The 24,800-nt window shown below is 45.7% G+C and overlaps 1 protein-coding gene across 2 annotated transcripts in view; it reads left to right on the top strand.

Moving 5' to 3' along the window:
- The window catches only part of LOC144097582 (putative 4-coumarate--CoA ligase 2), a 365,926-nt gene extending 341,698 nt beyond the window's left edge, over window positions 1-24,228 (top strand). For both annotated transcript variants that reach the window (XM_077630250.1, XM_077630251.1), the window contains one exon: window positions 23,980-24,228. The gene's annotated coding sequence lies outside the window, so the exon portion shown is untranslated. The remainder of the gene's footprint in view (window positions 1-23,979) is intronic.
- The last annotated feature ends 572 nt before the right edge of the window (window positions 24,229-24,800 follow it).

Below are 24,800 nucleotides of genomic sequence, written 5' to 3'. Positions count from 1 at the left end.
GAAATCCGAATTGGAAGATCTCGAGTGCGGCTATCTAGTCCGCTCATTTACGTGCTCAGCAAGATCTCTTACTGCAATGAGCTTTGCAAACGTTAATGCCAGCGTAGATTGGTTGGTAAGTAGACGTTTTCTAACCTTGAATTCAACGTTGGACATAATGGAATCGCTCTCCAGTGTAACATCATTGTTCAGAGCAGAAAAGAACTTTGACAGCTCGTTGCAGCACTCGGCACTATTTAAGCTATGTAGGCGGTCAAAGGACCCTACTCTTGCAGTGCACCGCTGCGTTTTGAAATATTTCACCCCACCGATTTACCGCACGATGCACCCGCTGCTGTAGGCTTCAAATTGAAGCATGCCCTTGTGAGTACGAAAACACGGCCCCTATGAGTATCACCCCGGTATACGTTGTAGCCAGACGGAAATACCTCAGCGTCACTTAAGGAATCATGCAACCACGATTTGGTTCCAAATAAGACGCCCGGCTTTAATCAGGATGCCGAAGTGGCGAAATCATAAATTTCATTTTCAGGTTGCGGTAACTGACAACAAGGAAAGCGAGCTCTTCGGTTACCGGATTCCGTAGACGAGGCTGGGGGATCCGTAAGCACACGTGCCGGGGCCAACCCTCAACGACTAGCTATATTGCAGACTTTTCTAAAAGGGCGTCATTGACGAAGCATTAATTATTTGCGTATACCTTTTTGAAACGCAACTTGAAGGGTGCAGCAAGTGAACGCACATGGAAAGGTTGGGCTGCGTATGGCGCACAGACGGACTCAGACGGACTCTCGAATCGTAGATGCCGTTCTTTTAAGCTTCCCACCAGACGACAGACAAGCTCCTTGTCTTTGAATGCGCAAAATTAAAGCACTATCGACCGTTTTTTTTCCATCACATTTGCCTAAACGGTGAGCATGATCAATGCGAGCTGTTCACGCTGACTGTCTTAGTTACCACTGACAAAATTAGCTCCTGAAAGACTAATTCTATTTCCTGAAAATTCGACCCTGGCCTATTCGGACCGAAATCTATGTCTAACGATAACTGAGTGTGCCCGACACGATAGCGACCTCCTAATTTGGTCCGGGTTATTTCTCAGAGTTGGCCTGGGCAGCCCCCTAAATTTATTTTTTTTACCTTGACCAATTTGAATAAAATTGATAGTCCAAACATAATTGAATTCGCCCGATACAATGGCGACTTCCAAATTCGGCCTGAGCTATTGCCAGAATTAGGCCTTGGCGGTTTGAATTGCTTTCACGCTATAATAGGTTAGCCAAAATTAAAACCTTATCGCACACCATGTAGAAGACGAAGCCAAGTCGTCTTTTCGAACCGTTGGGAAACACCCTTTGGCTTTCCCCTCCCCTGTTGATTGAGTGATTATCCATAACCATCTGCCCAACACCTCTGCGTCACTTCTGCCAAAGGCACACCATGGTGGCTTGCTCTTTGACCCTTTTTTTTTGATGTTACCACTTTTATTTCACCCTAATTGAGTTTCATCGAGGTGGCGCTAGTGTCAGGTCATGCGACGTTACGTCCACGTATGGCGCGTATATAAACGACCAGCTCCGCGCTTGCCTCATTAACCATGGAAGGAGAGGAGCCGGGGCCGTCTGTGCAGCTATGCCGGATATATCGCTCGGCCTTTGGGTATAACCGTGACTAAACAACGGCTGACTTCCACGGCTAACTTTTTAAGTTAGCCGTAGCGCTTTTTTGGAATAGCATTCTCAGTGGTTTAGTGCATCAGAATACTGCTGAGGCGTGGTAACTAGCCGGAGAGTTAAGTAATATTTAATAGATAACTTTGTAACAATAACTGCTGGGCTGCTTAATTTTTCAGAGGTATCTAGCTCACCACAAGCAATATGCAGACCAGTCTTAAAATTCACACCAGTTTTAGAGTTTCGCACACCCGGTTACCCTCGGCACAATGGCCCAAGAAATTTTTTGCTATTTCGACTGGATACGTGGATTGGAGAGGTTGCTTTGCCTGCAAGCTGCTCAAAAGTGCATGTGTTTTTAACGGATACAGCCAAAGGTTTTAAGCCATAGCGCTGAGGACAACCACGTTTTCGAAATTCAGAAAACTGACATGGTGGGCTGCATGCCTCTCAGAACTACGGAGCCGAACAGCGATAGTTAAACTTTAACTATTCAGTATTAGTTAACCAGCCTGCTGGTTATCACATCTTAGCTACATTGTGATTCTGCACACCGCTCAGCATGCTATTATGCCGAAAAAATCTCTCTTCTAACTCAAAAAGCCTATTTTAATCTTATGTGAAACGCCCTGTACAGTGCAAGAGAAGAAAAAAAAAAAGACTACGAACACTTGCACTTCTCACAAATATTGCGTCTGAAGCCAGGCATGCAGCTTGTACACGGAGAGCGCGGCACATGCGCAAGCGTACAAACAATGCTGAAATGTGCCAGCAGGCTTGTCAGGGGCTTAAATTGAAGTGCTTAGATTTGTAGCAGAAGGACATGAAGCTGTCGATATAAAATTTCAATGACGCTGGCACAATTTCAGGCTACATAATTTGCAGTTTGAAGAGTAGGTTTCATGTGAAGCAAACTCAAGAACGTCTTCAACTTACCGACAACTGGAACTGACTTTCAGTAAAAATAAATCAGCAGGGTCCTTTTATTTATTGATGCGTTTAGAAAAAAAGTCAACTTTTGTTTCACTGGCATGTATTTTTGGTGCATTGCAATTACCCCAAAAGGCAAGTAGCGAGATTTAATTTGCCTTGAAAAATTGGTTTTTGGGGAAATGGCGCAGCAACTGCCTCGCATATCTTCGTGGACACACGAACCGCGTCGTAAGAGGAGGGATAAAGGAGGGAGTGAAAGAAAGGAAGAAAGAGGTGCGGTAGTGGAGGGCTCCGGAATGACTTTGACCACCTGGAAATCTGGCACGCGCATTGCCTTTTCACTCAATTTTTCAGAGTTGCCTCCACCGACGAGTAGTGCAGCATCATCCCCATATACAATATGAAGCTTTGCATTTGGGTCCAGTTGGTGGCGCATACTTTTTTGGCACTAGCTGCGCACACGCAAGACTGGACATGAAAAGGAATAGAAACAAGCCCGCACTTCCCGCTGAATTTTAATGTGATCGGATTAAAAATATTGTTTCCACAAGCAGGATAACCACTCAGAAAAGACAAGCCGAAAACGTAATGCGACTCTGTCATATCAGTTTCCCATCCGAGAATTTCAAATCTTTGTTTATTGAAGCTATTGATGTCGCACTCAAGCAACTAAGTCCATATAAAAAAAGTTCCCCCGCTAAAGTACGTTGTTGGGCTAGTTGGTGCATAGTATGCAGAAAAATAAACCAGCAAAAAGACGAACACAGGAAAACTGAGAAGATAGGAAAGAGGCTGAACTACCCACTGTTTATTCGAAAGTGCGGGGCTTAAACATATAGAGGGCACTCAGTCTCATGACCCTCTCACAATCGCCTAAACAGTAGCCATCCATCGCGGAAATAAAAATTTTACAATGACCGAAACACCTATCTTATGGTGTCTTCGGCTGAGCCGCACTGCCTCCGTGCCAGTGCTTAGGAAGTGACGTCTAATACTACACGAGTGGCACGTCCACTAACACCTCAGCCGAACATGCGAAACATTCGCAGAGTGCTGTTGCTCTTTCTGCCATCTGTTCACCGTGGCTTCCGAGCGTCTCGCTAATATTAGAGGCCATTCTTACAAGCGGCCGACGCCAACGACTACAGTCAGAAATTTGTTCAGTTAGCAACAACCTCTCCAGAAACAGCGCGCACGACCGGCGTGCATAGAAACAGTGGGAAATGCGAGAACCACGAGCATGTTCGTTAAATACTGCGATTGTGCTTGTGCAGGTTTGTCAGACAACACCATGGCGTTAAGCTTGCCGGTTTTGATGCATACGGTTTAGAGCAGCTAGAGTAAAAATAATTAACTTCTGGGGGAATGAAATGGCGCAGCATCTGTCTCGCATCTCGGCGGACACCTGAACCGAGCCGTAAGCGAAGGGATAAAGGAGGGACTGAGAGAAGAAAGGTAGAAAGAGGTGCCGTAGTGGAAGGCTGCGGAATAATTTCGACCTACTGGGGATCTTTAATGTACACAGACATCGCACAGCACATGGGCGCCTTTGCGTTTCGCCTCCATCTATCGTAGCCGCCGCGGTCCGGTTCGAACTCGGGTACTCCGTGCAGCTAGAGTAACTTTCGAAAATATCTGCCGTCGGTTCTGAATCCAATCTCAGGTCCCACATTTTGGCTTTATTGATATATCTTTTAAGCTGTGCTGACGTTGACAAAAAGTTCGATGTCAAAGCGCAGGCATGCCGGATGATCGCATTTGCCGTTCACTGCACTAAAAATATTGACAAACTTTTAATTTTCTCTTAAGAAAAAGGCACATGGCTCACCGGCCGGTGGCTGCGTGATTTTAACGCGAATACATGCATTGCAGCCTATACAACATTTAACATTTCTTTAAAATATGCCCACTTGTGATCCTTCGTCTGTTATTTCTCTTCGTCGATGCTTCCTATCGGCCACTTTGTAGTAAAATTGTCTGCGCCAATAGCGCCGTCTGCCCGCGACGTCTGCTAGCGCACTCTGCACGACGGGATTGCACCGCGCTCCACCGTCGGTCTCCACGGTGGCGCGGTGCCGCGCACTCGTGTCGTGCTCGTCTCAGCCGAACGTACGGTACTGCACGATTGGCATCCAGCCGAACGTTGGGCACTGCACGAGTGGGTGAAAACCTCCACAACTGCCGTCAGCTGAAAACACCGTTGCAAATGATCTCCCAGTTACCGTTGCCTATTTACAGTTCAAAGACATCTTTACGAAAGCAGCGTCATAATAGTCATTCCAAAAAAAACCGTAATACACAATAAAACAACAACAGGAAAATGTGAGACTTTCAGCGCATAAGTATCAAGCAATAAAAACACAACATGCAGAAAGAAATTTTTCATTCTCAGAACACACGCATTCCATATCAAGACATGGTGATTATGAAACAGACTCTATGAAGACGATTAATGTCCTTACTGCGAAGGAAAACAGATAAATCAGTACACCATGGGCCTGCTTTCTTTGTACTCAGAAAAGCCTGTGGAACTTCCCGCGCAGTCTTATCGCGACTCCTGCCAAGAATCTTGATATAATCAAGCACCGGCTTACATTTGTACTTTTTGCATTGAAGGGGCAAATGGGACCCATTTCCCTTGTCTAATGATTAGAGCACTCCCATGCTCTATCGTTAATACCACGACCCGTTTGGCCTACACAGACCCCGACGCAAGTCAGTGGTATTTCGTATGCCACATCGACTGCACATTCCACAAAGGGATTGCCATGGCTCTTTTCGCACTGGGGCTTCTTACTTAGCCCGATGAGTGGGCACAAGCTGCTCATCTCTCTTGGGGCTGAGAACACAACAGGCACGTCATACCTGGCAGCAACTTTCTTTAGGCTGTGAGCCACACGGTGTGTATAAGAGACCACCTGTGGTCGCCCCTGTGGTGGCTTGGCTATGGTACCTTTTTTTTCCTATCATTTTTTGTAATTGGAATATTGTCTGCAACTGCAGATAAAAGAAAACATGGGAAGCTCGTCTTTTTAAGTATGTTGATATGATTGTTAAAAGTACTCTCATCTATGTGAGCACAAGACTTGATCAGCAGAGATTCCAAAGAGAAGCGATGACCCTTTTGACTGTCTTGCAATGTGTCAAAATATAAGGCCGCAATTATTTCTTTTCTCTGGCTAAATAATCCAAAAGGCATGGCTTCCTGAATATTTGGTGTTAATAACTAAGGAATGCTAAACATTGTCCTCCGGTTGTTCATAAGTAAAAAGCAAGACCTTTCCCTAATTGCCTAAGTCATAACATTTCTTCTAAAGTACTGACATGGGTGAACTTATGGTTAGTTCTTAAAGTCGCCAAAAAATCATCAACATACCTAAAAATTTGCAGGAGAGAGCCGTTGACAACAAAAGATGCTAAGGCACGGTCAGTGGAACATGCCTTAGTGTTGAGCAGTACATTTTCACGCCCCAGAGTTATGCAATATATTTTCATCTTCCATCGACCATGCATTAGCATCTTCAATTGACAACGGTCCATCTTGCGAATTTTTAGACATGTTTTCGATTTTTTGGTTATTTTGAGAGCTAACTAACTTTACGCATGTCAGTACTGTAAAAGGGGTCTTACGCCAGTTTTGGCAACGAGGGAAAGGCATTGCTTTTACTTATGAACTAACAGAGAAAAATGATTTGCAGTTTTAAATATTAATTGCTTTTTAGATATATTTCGCCAGAGCAAAAGACGGATCGCTGCCTTTTTTCAACACCTTCTAAGACATTAAAAAGAGTCATCGCTTCTCTTTGTATAAAATCTGCGCTGATCACGTCCTGTCCTCACATGGTTGAGGAGAGCTTTAACAGTCGGATCAACAAACACCAAAAGGCGGGCTTCCTATGCTCTGATGTGTCTGCAGAGACCATATTAAAAAAAAATGAAAGAGAAGAACAGTACCAGAGCCAAGCCACAACAAGGGAGACCACAAGTAGCTTTATACGTACCGTGTGGCCCACAGCCTGTCAGGTACAACGTGCCTATCGTTTTGTCAGCCCAAAGAAAGCTGAGCGGCTTGTGCGCACGTATCGGGATGAGGAAGAAGCCCCAGTGCGAAAAGAGGCATGGCAATCTTTCTGTAAAATGTTCAGTTCTGTGTGTATGAAATACCGCTGATTTGCGGTGGGGTCTATGTAGGCCAAACAAGTCGTATTAGCGATAGAGCATGGGAGAACTATAAATCGCTAGAAAAGAGAAATGGGTCCCATTTGCCCCTTCTTTGCAAACAGTGAAAATGTGAGCCGGTGCTTTTCGATATCAAGATTCTTGGCAGGAGTCGCGATAAAACTGCTCGGGAAGATTAAGAGGCTTTTCTGAGTGCAGATAAGGAGACGCATGCTGTAGTGATTGATCTGTTGCCCTTCGGAATAAGGAAATCACCTTCATAGAATCTGTTTCCTAATCACCGTTGTGAATGTCGTGTTTTGTAGCGATAGGTGCATTCCGCTACCATTTCGAGCCTTCAACGTGGCGGCGCCACCACGTGGGCACGTGGTGCGTGGTTGGTCACGTGGTGCGAAGCAGCTGCCGGAGAAACCAAGTGGGGGTGAATGGAGAAGGGGGAGAAAGTGGAACACGTCCAGGGACGAAGATGGAGGTACGCAGAACGAAACGGAGCGGCGAAAGACTGACTTTGCAGTTCGACTGAGGGAGTTCTACTAGGCCAGCTGTAGCTATCGTGTCACGCCAGGTTTAACCAGAGCTAAACCACATTTTTATTGTTGTTTGATACTTATGCTCTGAAAGCGTTCCACATTTTTCTCTTGTTGTTTCAATGTGTATGACTGTTTTTTGCAAAGTGTTCTTGTACTAGAAGTCGGCAAGGGTAACTAGGAGCTCATTTGTAATATGGAAGGTTTTGCGGTCATTGAAAATTTTATTTTTCAAGATGGGTGACTGATTGGCTAGCGATTGTGAGTGGGTCACGTGGCTGAGTGCCCTGTATACATTTGAGTCCCGGACTTTCTAATAAACAGTCCTTAGCCCAGCCGTTTTCCTGTCTTCGTCGCAGTTTTATAGCGTGCGTCTTTTAGCTGGCTTACTTTTTTTAATTTTTCTCGCTTCGACAGTCTCTCTACTGAGCTCATAGCTCTGCGAGTACAAAATCGGGCAGCCATTAAGGGTGGGACTCCACATTGCGCACGAACTACAGTGCTCTCCCACGTGTCCATTGCTGCCTTGCACCACCTTGTGATAATGTTCGGCCGGACGGTCATTTATGCTTCGGCCACATTGGTGATATAGCATTTCCCGCATATGTCAGGCACGAGAGAGACTACGCCTTCTTTGCAGTTCACAAACTTCTTTTCATGGTTTGTCGTGCATCTCGCTGCCTCATGGTTTATTGCAGCAGTTCTTTTTTTCAAAATCTTTCAAGGTTCGTGGGGTACCGAGAATAAACCTTTTTACACTGCAGCGAGATCCTGTTTTCTTGAGATGGATTAGTTTGTGGCAGTATGGTATGACAGCCATCTTTTGCTTCTTTCTTGCTACAGCTTTTCTTCCGCATGTATGGCTTGTTCTTCACTCATCCGTGCCTTAATTATCCTTTTCCTGTACATGCTCTTTGCGATAGCTACCACAACCTGTTTTGGGAAGCCTGCTCCCTCAAACTGCGAAACCTGCAAATTAAAGCTTTCCTGCAATAAATGTCAATCGGTTTCGCGAAAGAGGATTGTACTGTACTTCGTTTCACAATTGTGGAAGGAGCATAATAATGTTTCCATCAGAGGCTTGCTTTCTCGGGGATCATACTTCCGGCAACAGTGATTTCGTTTTTTTGGAGAAAGGAAATGGCACAGTATCTGTCTCACATATCGGCGGACACCTGAACCACGTCAAGAAATTCTGAGATTAAGAAACTTGACGCTGTTGTGCTCCTACACCTCGTGAGTTAATGAGAACGGCTGAAGCCAACTTTTGTAACATGTTCGTATAGTTCCTATCTGTGCCTCAGTGTTGCGAAAAGTTCTCTCAAAAATCAGTAAAAGGTCATGAACGAAACAATTATTTTACTATGCGTAGGTCCGGTAAATATGGCAATACCACTCCCTATTACAATGAGCTGAAAACAAGTCATAACAGGAGCTATACAGGAGCCATGCCACGGATCTCTCCGGAGAACACTCGGACCGAAAGATTGGACTAGGTGGCGGGTGTACCCACACAAACGCACATTTAATACACCCTACGTGGCACACACACTAGAACACAAAACTAACAAAACTAACACAAAACACAGATTATAAATACACATGACCCGGGCACACTGCTACTAGCGTCTACTACTAGTGCTGTACTATTAGCGGTCGGCGTTCGTGCTCACGGTTGGTTCGGTGTGGCTGCGGCGTTGTAAGGATCCAGTAGGCGGCGTCAAGGCGGCGTTCACCGTACTTGGGCTGGCGTTGCTGGCGGCGTCGCTGGATGCGTCGTACAAGCTCCCGGTCCAAGCGCCCGTGGAGGTGATGCCGGTGTTGTTGGTGTTGGGGGCACCACGCGGATGTGTGGCAACAGCGCTGGAGACACCCCTGGCCGTAGCAGGTGGTAGCGTCCTCCGTTGACTCCCCGGAACGGGCTCACGCACGGCCGGAAGTCCACGATGCGATGTCGTAGAACGTGAGCTCACCGGAGGAGTAGCCGGCGTCGCTCTCTTCCAGCCAAAATGTCCCTGACCCGCCGGAGCCTCCGCTTCACAGCTGTTCCCCCCGTGCCTCGCTCTCACTCGCCCTTTTATGGCTTCGGTGTTAGTCCACGTAAGCCTTGTCGTCGTCTTCTTCTCTTCTCCACCAATCATCTTTCTCCACCTCGCCGAATGCTTCTCCACTAATCATATCTCTCCACCTCACCGAATGCTTCTTTTCCTCTTCTTTATTCTTCGATTAATTCACGTCGTCTTCTTCACACCATTTTCCTTTAAAATTTAATTTAGGCTCTTTAATATATGTGACAAGGGCCCCCTCTCTCAAGAGTTTTTCCATGAAAAACTGCTCACGTCGTTCTCATCTTCAAGCCATCCAGCCAGCCGACTATCTTCTGTGGCGATTCTGGACTCAGCACACAACACACCGCAGAGGTCCAGCACACACCAAACGCACACCACGAACACAGCACACCAAATTGCGTGTTCAGAATACTAACACACCACTGCCGCTGTCTGTACAGAGTCCTTAATAAACATGTTTGTGTCCACAACACACTCCCTTGTATAATCACATAACACCAACAGCAATAACAACAAGATAAATCCCAGAGATACATTAACACAACAACAACCAGATACATGCCAGAGATACCTAGAGCTGTTCAGTGGGCTCTACTCATGAAGTCCGCTCCAACGTTATCTCTTCCTTTAACTCATTAAGGTCCACGGAGAAACTACTCATACGATTTCAATTATATTCTGCACATTTTAATAACTGAAGTAAATAACAACACCTGCAAAGTTTTATAGCTTTACCTTTATTGGTTCACAAGTTATGACACTGTACTTTAGAAAGTACACTGGGCGCTTCCATGGCAATGTGAAATTTAGCACGGTGCATGAAACTTATTGAAGCAACCATGCTTTATGCAGAGTGTAACATTGCACTTTTCGCAAGACCATTTTGATCTTTTGTGGCAGACAGTGCAGCGCAGTTGTTTTTCCAGCTTCTTATGAAAATGTCCGTGCGGATCGAGAATAATGGCAGGTACGACAGACGCTGGAGACCTCTTGGTGGTACTGTTAGGCACACCAAGGCACAAGTAGTGCCTCGTTATGATGCAGGTGAATGCGAGTAAATCAAGCTGCGAATCGCCAACAACTTAGTAAATTCTCCATGCGTTGACTACGGCCATGTTGATCATCTGCGAACATAGGGGCCACCACCATTTTTTTCCTCGGATGCCAATTCTGTAGTTGTTCACAGTTTGATCGTGAAGATCAACTCCTCCCATGCCACTGTTGTAGCTGCTGAAGAGATTTGGTTGTGGAACCTTTACTCTTTTTTTTCTCGGAAGATGACCATCGATTCACCGAGCTCAGGGGTTCAATGGTGTCGTAGTTTGTCGCCATCGTCACTATGCTATTGTCTCTCCACTTCACTAAAAGAACCTCGTTTTCGGGATCAAAACAAAAGCAGTATTCGCCACTTTGCTTTCGCTTCATCTCCTTTTTAGAAAGCAGAGAGCATCCATTCAGACGATTCTTTCGAATAGTCCCGGTTGCTCGAAATCCTAGAGTGTAAAGAGACACGAGAAGGCTTTGACTGGTAAAAAAATTGTCAAAGAATACAGCATGGTCGCTGGGCGTCGGCACAACTTCAAGAAGAGAAAGAACGACACGCGAGCCCAGTGGCCTTGTATCAGGTGTAATGGACTTGCCGCAGTATGTGTCGAATGCATAGCAGTATCCATTGGCGCTGCATAACATACAGTTCTTGTAGCCGAAGAGTATCGGCTTCCCTCTGATAAACTGCTTGCATGAGTGATGCCCAAAATATTTTACTATTGATTCATCTATGGACAGGATTTCATGAAAAATTCCGTGCTGTCTAAACTTTTTGTTCAGGAGCTCCATTAGCGGTCTCATCTTGAACATTCTGTCACTTGTGCTTTGAATCAAATCATTGTCAGCTTGGTGCAAAAAGCGTTTTATATCAAGAAATCGCTGTCGGCTCATGCAGCTTGCAACACACGAAACCCCAGCGTCCTCGTCAAGGGACCAGTACATTCGCTGGCTGGGCAGCTTGTGATATCCGCTCAGCAACAGAATTCCAATCAATTTCTTCACATCCTCTATGTTGATGACAAAACCGTGCTCATTATTCTGCTTTGCATATTTTCCGGTTTGCACAACAATATGAGTCAAAATTTTATCATCGAGTATTGTACTGAACACCTCATTCGGAGGCTTTCCAAAGTATAACGTCTTGAGGTTCAACTCTCTCTCCTTAGTGCCCCTAGTTGGAGTGGCCCAGTGATACTCTGGCTGGCTGTTCTTCCAAGACGGACGCTGGACCTTTGCTTTTTTGTTGCGCGGCCTTGCATCGTCACGAGTTTCCTCACATCCACCGCAATGTAACTCCAGCTTGCCTAGAAAACAATATAAAGGCTTATGTTTCTCTAAATAATGAATCAATGTATGTAAAAGGTCTCTCTACTCACCTGAGACGTCGTTCACCACCGTATCAGTTGTACCGTCGTCGTCTCCCTCTTCCTCATCAGTCTCCACACTAGGCTCTGGAGGCACAATAATAATATCTACAGGCTCTTCCGCATGCACAGCAACATCAGCGGCAGCCTCGAGAGCCTCAGACAACCGGCAAAACGGTCTTTTTCCAAAGAAAACACCCGGATCCATCCTGAGGCAACCTACATCCACAAACACGTGTAAGCTCCCGCGAAGGCTCATTGTACTATGCAAAGTACACCGCGATTTATCTACCCCTCAAATCAAAATAGATCAGTCTAGCTGCTTCCTGCGCTTGGTAGCGATCACCTTACGCCTCATAAGGCTGCATATGCCATTGTTTATACAATATATGGCGTAAAACATCAGAAAACAAAGAAAAAAGCAGTACTCACCGCGAGCATTCGACCAGCCCATGTTTTCCGGGATGACGATGACTCGTAGATCGAAAGAAAGGGTTCCGAGCCAATATATAAGATTAGTAGTGTCTTGTTGTAACACCTGGTGTCAGAAATGAGAACTAACCAAATCCGAATATTCGGTTGGTAATATTTTATAGCACAAAAACCAAGTGTACTTTGTCAAGTACGCTGGGCGCTAATGGGTTAATATATTCCACCTTAAATGAGTATTCTTGCAAGGCCAAACTCCATCTCATAACTTTACTATTGTTCATTTTGGCCTTGGTTAAATATTCAAGCGGCTGATGATCTGTCTGAATCCTGAAATGTCACCCATACAGATAAATGTGGAATTTCTTTACCGCCCAAAGCACCGCCAAACATTCCTTCTCAACAGTGGAGTAGCGTTCACTAACCGATAATCTCTTGCTTCCAAAAAATACCGGATGTAGCACGCGATTCTCGTCTTGCAAGAGTACGGCTCCTAAAGCTCGGTCTGATGCATCAGTGCGAAGCACAAACTCTTTATTCATATTCGGAGCAAGCAGAACGGGCGGTTTTGCCATGCACCCTTTTACCATCACGAATGCATTTTCATGTTCAGCAGTCCAAGTCAGCTTATTGCTTGCCCCCTTCTTAGTGAGTTCGACAAGCAGGTCGGCTATGTGGGCATAATCGGGAATAAAGTCCCTGTAGTATCCCGTTAACCCCAGGAACGACTGTACCTCCTTCTGGTTCGTTGGGGTCTGGGCCTGCTGTATTTTCTCCAAGATGTCGTCTTTCGTCGCGATGCGGCCGATCCCCAGCTTGTGACCGAGAAAAGAAATGGCTTCAAATCCCACCTCACATTTCGCCGCTTTTATGGTCAACCTGGCTAGCTGAATTCTATCAAATAGTTTTTCCAATATCAATACATGCTCTTCCCACGTATCTGTTGCCACCAGGATGTCCTCAATATAGTGTTCTACATTTTGGAGCCCATCCAAAACCTTCCTCATCAGCTTCGTAAATATTGCAGATGCTGTCTTCAAACCAAAAGGCATGAATTTAAATTGGAATAAACCCGCCGAGCACAAAAAGGCCGTCTTCTCTTTAGAAGAATCATCCATTGGTATTTGCCAATACCCTTTAGCTAAGTCAAATTTAGAAAAAAACCTTTTGTGAGCCACCTTAGCGAACACCACGTCCGCTCTTGGTATGGCTTCTGCATCGGGTACTATGATGTCATTTAGCCGCCGAAAATCTACACACAGTCGGTTAGTACCATCGGGTTTTTTGACAACCAGAAGAGGTGCATTGTATGTTGACCACGACCTCTCAATCACACCAAGCTCCAACATATCCCGCACCTCCTTTTCTATTGATTCTTGAACTGCTAAAGGTAGTGGGTATTGCTTCACGCTGGTTGGTCTATCTGTAGAGAGATCTAGTCTGCAACATATGACATCCGTTTTGCCCGACACATCTAAAAACACATCCTCTTAGCTTTGGAGTAGGGCCTTTATCTGTGAACTTCGGTCTTCATTCAAATTGGGGTTAACACCTTATCCCAACCTACAGTTTTCTTCCCACTGCATGTGGGCATCTCGACAACATCATCTGTCTCCTCGGCTGCTACCGAGCATGCTACCTTGGGGGCGCACTGAACGGGAACTCTTTCTTCGTACTTTTTTTAACATGTTTGCATGGAACACCTTCTTGGTGTTATTTATCAGTAACTCATAATCCATGTCATTTTTCTTCTGCGTCACAAGGTAAGGGCCCTTCCACTGCATCAGTAACTTATTGTGATCCGTGGGTAGCAAAATGAGAACCTTGTCGCCCGGATTCAAATTCCTGTGAGTGGCTTTCTTGTCAAAGTAGCCCGTATAGCGTTCGCGCGCCCTTTCTAGGCCTTGATGGGCAAGCCTGCATGTTTCTTCCAACTTGTCCCGCAACTGAAGAACTTATGTGTAAGTTGTCTTGAGATCTGATGCAATCTCCGTATTAGCCCACAGCTCCTTGAGTATTGTAAGTGGACCTCTAACGGTTCTCCCATACACATCTCAAAGGGCGAGAAACCAAGACTCGTTTGTGGTACTTCGCGGTAAGCGAACAAAAGAGCTGGGAGATATTTATCCCAATCAGTAGGTCTCTCCTGGCACATTTTCTTGATCATAATTTTGAGAGTGCCGTTGAACCACTCTACAAGCCCATTACACATGGGATGGTAAGGCGTCGTCAGTAACTGTCTTACTGACAAAAGGCGGTTAACCTCCTTCATTAGCTCCGATGTGAAGTTCGAGCCCCGGTGACCCAAAGCTTCCCTCGGGAACCCATAACGCGAAAACATTTCCACAAGACCCTCCGCCACTTGGATACTGTCAATAGTTCTCAGTGGAATAGCGTCAGGAAAACGAGTGGCCACGTCAACCAGGGTAAGCACATATCTATTGCCTTTGGCGAATACTGGAGAGATTGGTCCCACAATGTCAATTGCAACTCGCTGAAACGGTAGGTCGATGGCTGGCATCTTGCCCAGAGGTACGGGACCAACTGTTCCCTTCGGAACTGTGCGCTGGCACACATCACATGAGCGAACAAAAGCGCTTAACGTCACTCTGAACACCCGGCCAAAAGAACTCCTCGGTGATCCTAGACACCGTTTTTTGAACACCTTGGTGTCCGGCCATAATGGCGTCATGACCTAAGCGCAACACGGTCTCTCGTATATCTCTCGGTAACACCAGCTGTTGGACCCACCTTCCTGAACTAAATATGCGTTCCCTGTGCATAAGACCATTTACCAATTGATACTCGAATGACGTCCGACTCTTCTTTCTTTTCACTCTTTCCCCGACTCTTTCGAATCAAGCTTTCAAGCTCGGGTCTTCCTTTTGCCTATTTGCAATTTCGCCCGCTGTTACGCTGAGGCACATCGTAACAGGAGCAGAGAGCGGACGCTGCGTTGCTCGGGCTGTCGGTTCAGCTCTTGTCTCCACTGCCGACGAGAAACTGACTGCACCCTTCTGAGCTGTCGCAGGCCTTTCATCCTTTGGATGTTCTTCACCGTCGAGCATCCTCCACTCGGGATCGGGGTCTTCGACACTTCTTGCACACGTATTGTTTCCCAAGATGAGATCGTAAATGGGTTGGTCTACGCATTTTGCCACAACCTGTTCAGTATAATATGGCGTGGACACTAGAATCTTTGCTTCAGGAAGGTACCTCACTGTGCTATCTACAAGAGTGACGGCCGACGCTTCCCCTGTAAGATCCTCGTCCTTTACCAGGCTTCTACGAACCAAGACTGTGTTAGCTCCGCTGTCTCTAAGCTCCAATATAGGACGGTCCCCTATTTGCCCAACCACCATTCGCATTGCTGCTTTCGACTTGGGTGTTCCACTCGCTGCCTCATTTTCCAGCGGCGTTTGCTCTCCTTTCAGCTGTGGAACTTCGGGTGGCGTGACAAGTTCTACCCTTGAGTCGACAACGCATGCAGCTCGGTCCTGCGTTCTGTATCGGCACTCATCCAGAGTATGACCCCTCCTCTTACAACCTTGACACACAATCTGTGTTTTTTGGGCAGCACTACTAGTCCGACAATCGGCTGCACGGTGTCCCACTTTGCCGCAGAGAAAACACCTTACTGGCGCCTTAGATGCACCGCCATATGATCTTGGTTTTGCCGCAACTGCCTCTAAGGTCTTTGGGTTTCCTCTTTTGCCTTACTCAAATTTCGTAGCCCTTGAGCCTCGAGGAATTGGTCTGCAGTGTCGGCGAACTCTTCCAATGAACACAACTTTCTTTCTTTCAGAAATAGCGCCAGCTTTGAGCTGCAACACGCTAAAAATTGCACTGTTACCAGCTTGTCACGCACACCTTCAGAACTCTTTTCTGTGTTTGACATTTCAAGCAGCCTATCAAAATAGTTGGATAGCCTGCAGGAAAGCTGCTTAGCGGTTTCCGAATCCTCAGGTTTCGCGGTGCGAAATCTCTCACGAAAACCCTCTGCCGTAAGCCTGAATCTTTGGAGGAGTGCCTTTATGACTTTCTTGTAGTCCATGGAATCAGCAGCAGGCATCCTTCCAAACATATTCAGCGCCTCTCCGACTAAACACATGCTTAATACCGTGGCCCATTCACAGCGCTCCCAGCCTTGCCCCAAACCTATCCGCTCGAGTTGTTGCAGATATGCATCCAAATCATCTCTCTTGTCATCGAAAGGAGCCATCAGCTTCCTTGGACAAACTCTGGCTGGCCTAGGAGATTCTGTATCCGCTAAGGAACGCTGATCATTATCCCTGATCTCCTCATATCCTCCCGCGACATGCGCCTGTTTCCACAAAATAAACTCCTTCTCCAGTTCTATCCTTCTTTTCTCCTGTTCTTCTGCCTCGCGAGCTCTTTTCTCTTCTCGCTCTTCCGCCTCGCGAGCTCTTCTCTCTGCCTCGCGAGCTCTTTTCGCCTCGCACTCTTCTCCTTCACGAGCTTTTTTCTCTTCTCGCTCTTCTGCCTCACGAGCTCTTTTCGCCTCGCGTTCTTGTGCTTCACGAGCGTCTGCGCGTGCTTGTGCCCTTTCCTCTCTCTGCCTTTTTGCCTCTTCTTTCTCCTCGTCACAGAGACGCATCGCTTCTTTCTTGCTTAACCCTAGCTTGAGTGCCAGCTCTAAGGTTTTTGCTAAGTCCATACTTTCTGCCGTCGAGAGATCGGAAAAATCCGAGACGAAGCAAGAAAGAAAAAGGAAATGTATCCTGGCAGGCTCGCCAATTTGTCACGGATCTCTCCGGAGAACACTCGGACCGAAAGAATGGACTAGGCGACGGGTGTACCCACACAAACGCATATTTAATACACCCTACGTGGCACACACACTAGAACACAAAACTAACAAAACTAACACAAAACACAGACTATAAATACACACGGCCCGGGCACACTGCTACTAGCGTCTACTACTAGTGTTCTACTATTAGCGGTCGGCGTTCGTGCTCACGGTTGGTTCGGTGTGGCTGCGGCGTTGTATGGATCCAGTAGGCGGCGTCGAGGCGGCGTTCGCCGTGCTTGGGCTGGCGTTGCTGGCGCCGTCGCTGGATGCGTCGTACAAGCTCCCGGTCCAAGCGCCCGTGAAGGTGATGCCGGTGTTGTTGGCGTTGGGGACATCACCTGGATGTGTGGCAACAGCGCTGGAGACACTCCTGGCCGTAGCAGGTATTAGCGTCCTCCGTTGACTCCCCGGAACGGGCTCAGGCACGGCAGGAGGTCCACGATGCGATGTCGCAGAACGCGAGCTCACCGGAGCAGTAGCCGGCGTCGCTCTCTTCCAGCCAAAGTGTCCCTGACCTGCCGGAGCACTCGGCTTCCCTGCTGTTCCCCCCGTTCCTCACTCTCACTCGCCCTTTTATAGTATCGGTGTTAGTCCACGTAAGCCTTGTCGTCGTCTTCTTCTCTTCTCCACCAATCATCTTTCTCCACCTCGCCGAATGCTTCTCCACATATCATCTCTCTCCACATCACCGAATGCTTCTTCTTCCTCTTCTTTACTCTTCGGTTAATTCACGTCGTCTTCTTCACACCATTTTCCTTTAAAATTTAATTTAGGCTCCTTAATATATGTGACAAGACGATAGAAATGCCCTGTTTTTGCATGCAAATAAAAACACCCTTGAGAAAATTTACAAACGTGGATTTTGTGTACGCAGTAAATTATTCTAAAAGAAAACACCAGAACTTATACCTGACGTATTTAGGAAGGCGATGACGCCAAAAAATTGAGGCACGCCTCCACGCACGACAGTAGTTAATTGTGCGGCAAGGAATAATAATGATCTTTGGATTCTACCGAAGGCCTTATTACTGCCTTTCGTCATTTGCCTAACAAACTCCAAAACAGCTTCAGAATCTTTCGCCCTAAATGGATCATGTATATCTAATCTGTAGAATTTTTCTTGCTAAAAGAAAGCGAAGCACTTTTTCTGGGTTCTGGGTTCGGGTACTATTACGCAAAACGGGTATTTTACCTTGCATGTCTTTGTGCTAAAAAAGGATATCGTGACTGCCTTTCTTAATTTTCTCAAAATTCTGTGGAAGCCTGATAACTTCAACGTGCTTGCGTAGATTCTTTGCCTTGGATTAAAAAATGCAGGTTAGCTTTCGATTGGAGGCTTCGCAGTTTGAGGGAGCACGCTTCCCAAAACAGCTTGTGGTAGCTACCACTGAGAGAATATGTACCGCGAAAGGAAAATTAATGCACAGATGAGTGAAGAGCAAGCCGTAGATGTTGGAAGAAAAGCTGAAGTAAGAAAGATGCAAAAGATGGCTTTCATACTATACAGTCACGAAGTTTCCCACCACCTCAAAAAGATAGCATCTCGCTACTGTGTAAAAAGTTGCATTCTCGGCCCCCACGAACCTTCGAAGACTGCAAAAAAGAGCGGCCCAATAAACCATGACACAGAAAGATGCACAACAACCCATCTATAGATGTTTGTTAACTGCAAAAAAGGCGTATCCTTTCTCGTGTCAGTATCATGCGGCAAATTCTATATCGGTCAAAGCGGCAGGTGCATAAATGACTGCTTGGGCGTAGATTATCGCAAGGTGCGGCATGGCAGGAATGGTCACAATAGCAGAGCAATGTTGTTTGTGCGAAGGGTGCAGTCACATCTTTAATGGTTGCTGGATTTTGTACTCGCACAGGAATCTGCTCACCAGAGAGATTGTCGAGGCGAGAGAAATTTTTGTCTCACCCTGGTTGCGTGAGTGTGCCATCGGTAGCTACACTTGGAGGGGAAATGAAAAATTCTTAGATGAGAAACTATGACAGAATTGCATTAAGTTTTCGGCAAGAGTGGCATTAAACATTTGTATTTCTCATTTCTGATGGATCATTTTGATTGTCAAAGTGTGTATATTTCTGCCGATTGCGATAAAATCCAGTTTAATTTTGCGCTTGTGTGGGTTCCTTTGCATGTCCTCTCTTTTGTGTGCGCAATCGTTTAAAAAAAAAACGATACAGCGTGCACACCTATTTCACGAACGTCATATTCATATGAACTCAATACAATGTCCTAAAATAGTTCATAGCAGTGCACCTCAAGCGCATTGCATCACCGTTGAAAAAACCCATTCACCCTTGCAATATTGACGGCGCTGAGGCGTAAAAGTGTTTTCCAGTGAATACCACACCCCGGACTGTTCACTGTAATATTCTGGCTGAACGCACATCGTAAGAAATAGAATAAAATATTCAGACAAAGGCAGCGAAAGGGTCAGGTCGAAATTTATTTTTTTATATTTACATAATATGAATTCCTTTAAGCAAGAATTGTAATTTTAGTTGACAGTTTTCGTAAAGCTGTTGTGTGATGAATGTGTCGATTCTAAAAAACGGGAAAGCGTGGAGTGAATTTTTCAAGGCCTTTGGAAGAGACAGGGAGTAGTGAGGTTCGTCTCTAATTAGGTATGCAGCGTTCGTTTAATTACTGAATGTTAGAATTACGTTCGCAATTAGCATTTTGGAAAGAAAACTAAACCAGTAAAGACAATGGTTGCAGATACGAATGGCTAGTAAATAATTAATTTAATTGATTGTATAATCTTTAATTACACTAACGAAAATGTTCATAAACAAACAACAGTCAATTATTAATCTATAATTTCAAGTTCTTATTAGTACACCGAGGTGCACAGGAGGGCAAAATAAAATCCACACTACGAAGGATTGAGGAGTTACTTGCCACATATATAGTTACAGTGGTTGCACGAACACACGTCGAAATTCTGAATTTCAACAAATCATTGCCACGTGAGCGAGAGAAACGTGAAATTTTTACGAGGGGTTCTAAAGACACAGAGACGGACACAAAATATTACGGCATTGCGGACAGGTCCTTTAATTAAATGGTTAACTTGGAGAGATTAATGGCAGCCTATTGTAATTATCGAGAAGCCGTACCAAAATATTTTGGGGACCTGTATATCATAGATGGCACTGCATTTTAGCATTTTCCTGTTTTTGATTTGCTTTGTAGTAGATGCTATACTATTCAGTAACAAGTATGCTACGGTCGAAAGGTATAGGTTGAGAGCATTTTTACTAAATTTGTAATCACTAAGCAATAATGAAGGCAGTTATATTAATAACATGCTTGACCTGTGGTACCTGTGCATCTTCCACGTAGGTGGAAGCGTTAAGGTAACGGAAAATATTGATCAGTTCCACTATATCCCACAAGCAAGAAAGAAACAGTTTATACCAAAGCTTAATGAACTGCAAAAGCTCCGCTAGAGACAGGGGTGATAAATGAACCAGAATGAATTCGTTTATATACGGCTAGCAGTGACCCACTGAATGAAATATCAGTTATTAAATGAAAGTTGTCCGGAAATTTCTGTCCAGTTTAAGGGTTTACAACGTTGTAAAGAGTTTTCCGTATCACTTCAATGTAATCATTGGAGCTATCAAAAGTGAAAATTCAGTGCCGTTTGTTCGCTGCTCTGAGTTGCGAGTTGTCTGTCGAGTAATTTCGTACTTTCCCAGGACATCAAGAGTTCTTCCTTAAAGAAATGAGGTATATAGCTTGCACTGCAGCGGAAACTTTCTAAAAACATAACAATGGTCTACGGTTTCCTACCCTGCTCAAGTCTGATTAACTTCTTGCAGGGAGAAATACTTCTGTGGTGTTCACTTTTACTTCTAAACGTTTCATATCAAATATTCTCATCATTTAGAGTATATGAGTAATATCACGAGTTTAAAACCACTGCACATCCGAAACCTACTAACTTGAATAGTGGACATCTTACGCATGCAAAATTGTGCCCATTTTATCGCTTAATTCCATGCGTGGACACCGGACATTACACGGGAGAAGTTGTCACTGCTTATGAGAAGGAAAGACGCGTGTCTGAATGTGTAGACACTTAAGTCGGCTCATTTTCTGCTGAATACCGAAAGAAAAGCTTATTGAACAAGGACGTAAGTGGAAAGAGACGAACCCGAGCGCTGAATAATAAATGAACTTTTGTTTTGGAGCAACACGTAGGAAAGGGGGAAAATGTGGCTGCAGCGCGATCGCGACGACCCAGTTCAGACACGCGCGTAAATAGAACTTTTGGAAAGTAGGGTGCGAAACTCAAGCTAAAAGCGATAACAACCGGTGCTGTAAAGAGCCGTTATCCGAACAAACTGTACGATTGCCATTTATACATCTCCTTCTGAAATAACATGTCAGTTGTTAGCATTCGTGCTCGTCTTCTTTCCTGTCTCCTTGTTGTACACGCTGTTTTTTGTTTAGTATGCAGTGCCGACTAGTCAAACATCTTGGTCTTGTAAACTTCATTACTTCGCAGAAAAAGTTATGAGGACAGAAAAGCCCTTCCATTAATCTGATCTCTTCAAGAATATTAATATTGATATAAACCACTCTTTCCCCTCCCAGCTGCAAAGTAATTGTTGGCTGTAACAAAATGAAAGAAGTTGGAAGGATATGCCAGAAAACATATAATCGTTGCTTGGAATACAGGGAAAAAATATTGCAACCAATAACTGGAAGCGCCCGTCAGCAACCTGGTGAAAACATAACTTCATGCCAGAACCCACCGGAAAAAACACTACCACATACCCAGTTAAAGGTTGCAAAAGATCACAACTCTGATATCGGCAATATAATTGATCTTTTTTCGGGAAGGGAAGCAAGTGCGAACTATGAATTTCCAGATTTCCCTTCGTTCTAGGAGGGCAAGTTATTGTTGGCTCTGTCGCGTTTCTCTAGTAAGTTGCGATGACCTGTGCCATGTAGTTGAGCACCCGAAACTTTATCCTGAAAATGCGCACACCGCCTTGTTGTTTGTCAATCCCCTTATCGCTATTGTTTCCTTTAAGAAAGATACTCTATTGGTTACTCATGTCACGCACCCTTGCAACTTCATTAAAACTGACAAGTTCTATGAGTTCGGCGAGCTCTCTGCGTGCTCTAGGCAGCACATCTGCCGCGTCTAGATCGTTCTTCTTCGCTGCAGGAGTGCATTTAACGCAACAAAGGCTTTGGTAAGCAGCTACGAATCGCTTTTTAAGTTCCGTTAAAGTAAACCCTCAGCATTCGCTATCATGGTCGCGAATTGTGCGCTCTATACGCAACAATAAAATAGCACCTCGTGCCACGCAAGGAAGACGCCGTTAGAACTCTCAGACATTTCAGGACTGTACTAGAACGTGAAAGCGATTACGACCGCAGGATTTGCAGCGAAAGCTACAATAGGCTAGTCAGCATCGGCTTTCAGGCGGTCCGCACTAGTCACTTCTGCGCAAGTGCCGTAGCCATGGCAATCAGCGGTGCCGAGTCACAGGTGTCCGCCGCGCGCCGTCGCCTCGCCGGTCTCTGCGCAGCGCCGAGAGTGACGTCACACATAGCTATGCTCCTCACTGCGCATGCGGTCTGCTCTTAGCGGCTGTACTGAGGTGGAGGGCAAGCCGCGGAGCGACCGCTTGCCTTGGGAGAAAGCGCAATGGAAGAAGAAGACGCGTCTGGGGGAAGGTTAAGACGCTTGGTGAGACGTTCTTCGCGTACCTCATGCGTTTATGACACGCGCTTAGCTCTCCGCGCTTTATTTTTACGTAGACGGGCAGCCTCACACCAGACAATGACTTCGGGGTCGGTAGAAGCAGCTTCCCGTAGGCTCTGAAGCTGCCGCTTGCTATACACGCGGTGACCAGCCACGTCTTCTTCCATTGCGCCTTCTCCGAAGGCGAGCGGCCGCTCGGCGGCTCATAGCCTCCGCCGCGCGCTGTCGCGTCTTGAACGTTGTCAATGCAAATGCCAAGGAACACAATGAACGCCGCCAGCTTTCGCTTTGTATATCCTGGATTAGCTGAGCTAATCCACATTCATTTTTTTTGGCAGCAGCAGTGATTGCAGTTAGAAATTAGAGACATGCATTAAAGTGCCCTCGTGAGGCACTCTCCATGGTAACAGAGAAATTGAGGGAATTTATATGAATTTCATGTACTTTCAAGGAAGCTATGCGGAGTAAAAAAATAAGAGGAAAGTAAGAAGCAAACTCTAAAAGCGAGAACTCCCCTGTACGAACACCTCTCCTTCCGCGGAATTTGGGGGCCGAGCTGAACTGAGCTGTGTACGCATTATTTATTTATCAGTGTACTTAGAGCAACATATGGGGTTACAGTTAGGGGGGGGGGTATATACAAGGCTTAAAAAATATAGATGCAGCGAGATTATACCAACAGTCAGAATGTGCTGAGATGAGCCAATTCAGCATAAAAACACGCTTAATAACGAACAGTAGCATGAAGAGCGCAGAAGCGGTGGTGTGTGACGTGTGATAGCAGTGCGTGGTAGAGCGAAGCCATCGAGACATCGAGCGTGGCAAATGCTGGCGCGTAACACGCGGCGCTGGGTAGATGAAGCCCGAGGAGAGATAAATGTCGAATGATAGATGAGATGAGATGATAATCTTGTTGCTCAGCACCACAAATAACTGCTTGCTTGCAAAGAGAGGCCACAATGTAGCATTACAAGAAGAAGACCGCGGCAGCAGCTCGCAGATAGGCTGCAGATTTTTTGTAAGGTCAAACACAAAGAAGCGAGAAATTGCAGCCGGCGCTAGAGAGAGAGAGAGAGAGAGAAAGACGGAAAGGCGGGGTGGATTTTGCGCTAACACCCACGGCGGCATAAATTCATTCATTTTTTTAGTTTTTAAATAAATTGCTTCTCTCTTTGTCCTCTTTCACTCTCTTTCTGCAACGCAGACGGCGCCGATCTGTCCAAGCAAGAACGCCGCCATGATGACGGAGCAGCACCAGCCAAGCATGGTAGTCTGCAAAGGCCGAAATGTCGGCTTACGTCTCGGCAGCTCTGTTAGCTGCCACCCCTGCCAGTGCTGAAGGGGGCAGCCTCTTACAATTGATCGGAAGAGAGCGCCGCCGCTTGGGGCACCACTCAATGGAGCACCGGCACCAGCACAAAAATTTTTAATATACGAATTATTATTTCCTTCACTTTTGAGGTACGATGAGAGGCTGGACCTAATGGCATATGAGTGCCTACACAGGTGCCAGCCCCCTCTACATATTACACGTTCAAAGTAAGTCAAGCTGTTAAACATAAAATATGTGCGGGAACAACCTACACGATAAAATGCATAGCTATGCACATCAAGAAGTGACCAAATGCACCACGAACACCACAGAACTTTTAAACACAAGCACTTGGCAAGTACAAAAAAGCAATTTGTATACTTATGCTAAAAAATGCTTTTGAGATATCTTCATTTCTTAACGTCAACGGCCGCTTTCTCTCCATCGAGCAGACGACGCTACGCGCACCCCTCCATGCCGCTGCAAATTCGGGATGATGGCGAGATATTGGCTTTTTGGATTTCTGATCTCAAGGTGATTTTCATCTCAAATGAGACCAGAGACCGTGCTGGAAGGGCTTAAAGAAAGCTCGACATGTGCGTTGAGAGCAAAATTGAACCCATAAATCTTTCTTACTATGACGACACAAATATAAATGTTGCGGGTGGCATTACGTTGCCGAATACTATAACTTCTGACATCTATTTTTCATT

The sequence above is a fragment of the Amblyomma americanum genome, chromosome 7, assembly GCF_052857255.1.
Source record: "Amblyomma americanum isolate KBUSLIRL-KWMA chromosome 7, ASM5285725v1, whole genome shotgun sequence".
NCBI classification, from domain to species: Eukaryota; Metazoa; Arthropoda; class Arachnida; order Ixodida; family Ixodidae; genus Amblyomma; species Amblyomma americanum.
Note: the sequence above shows the minus strand (reverse complement) of the source record. Positions and strands in the feature narration are given on the sequence as shown.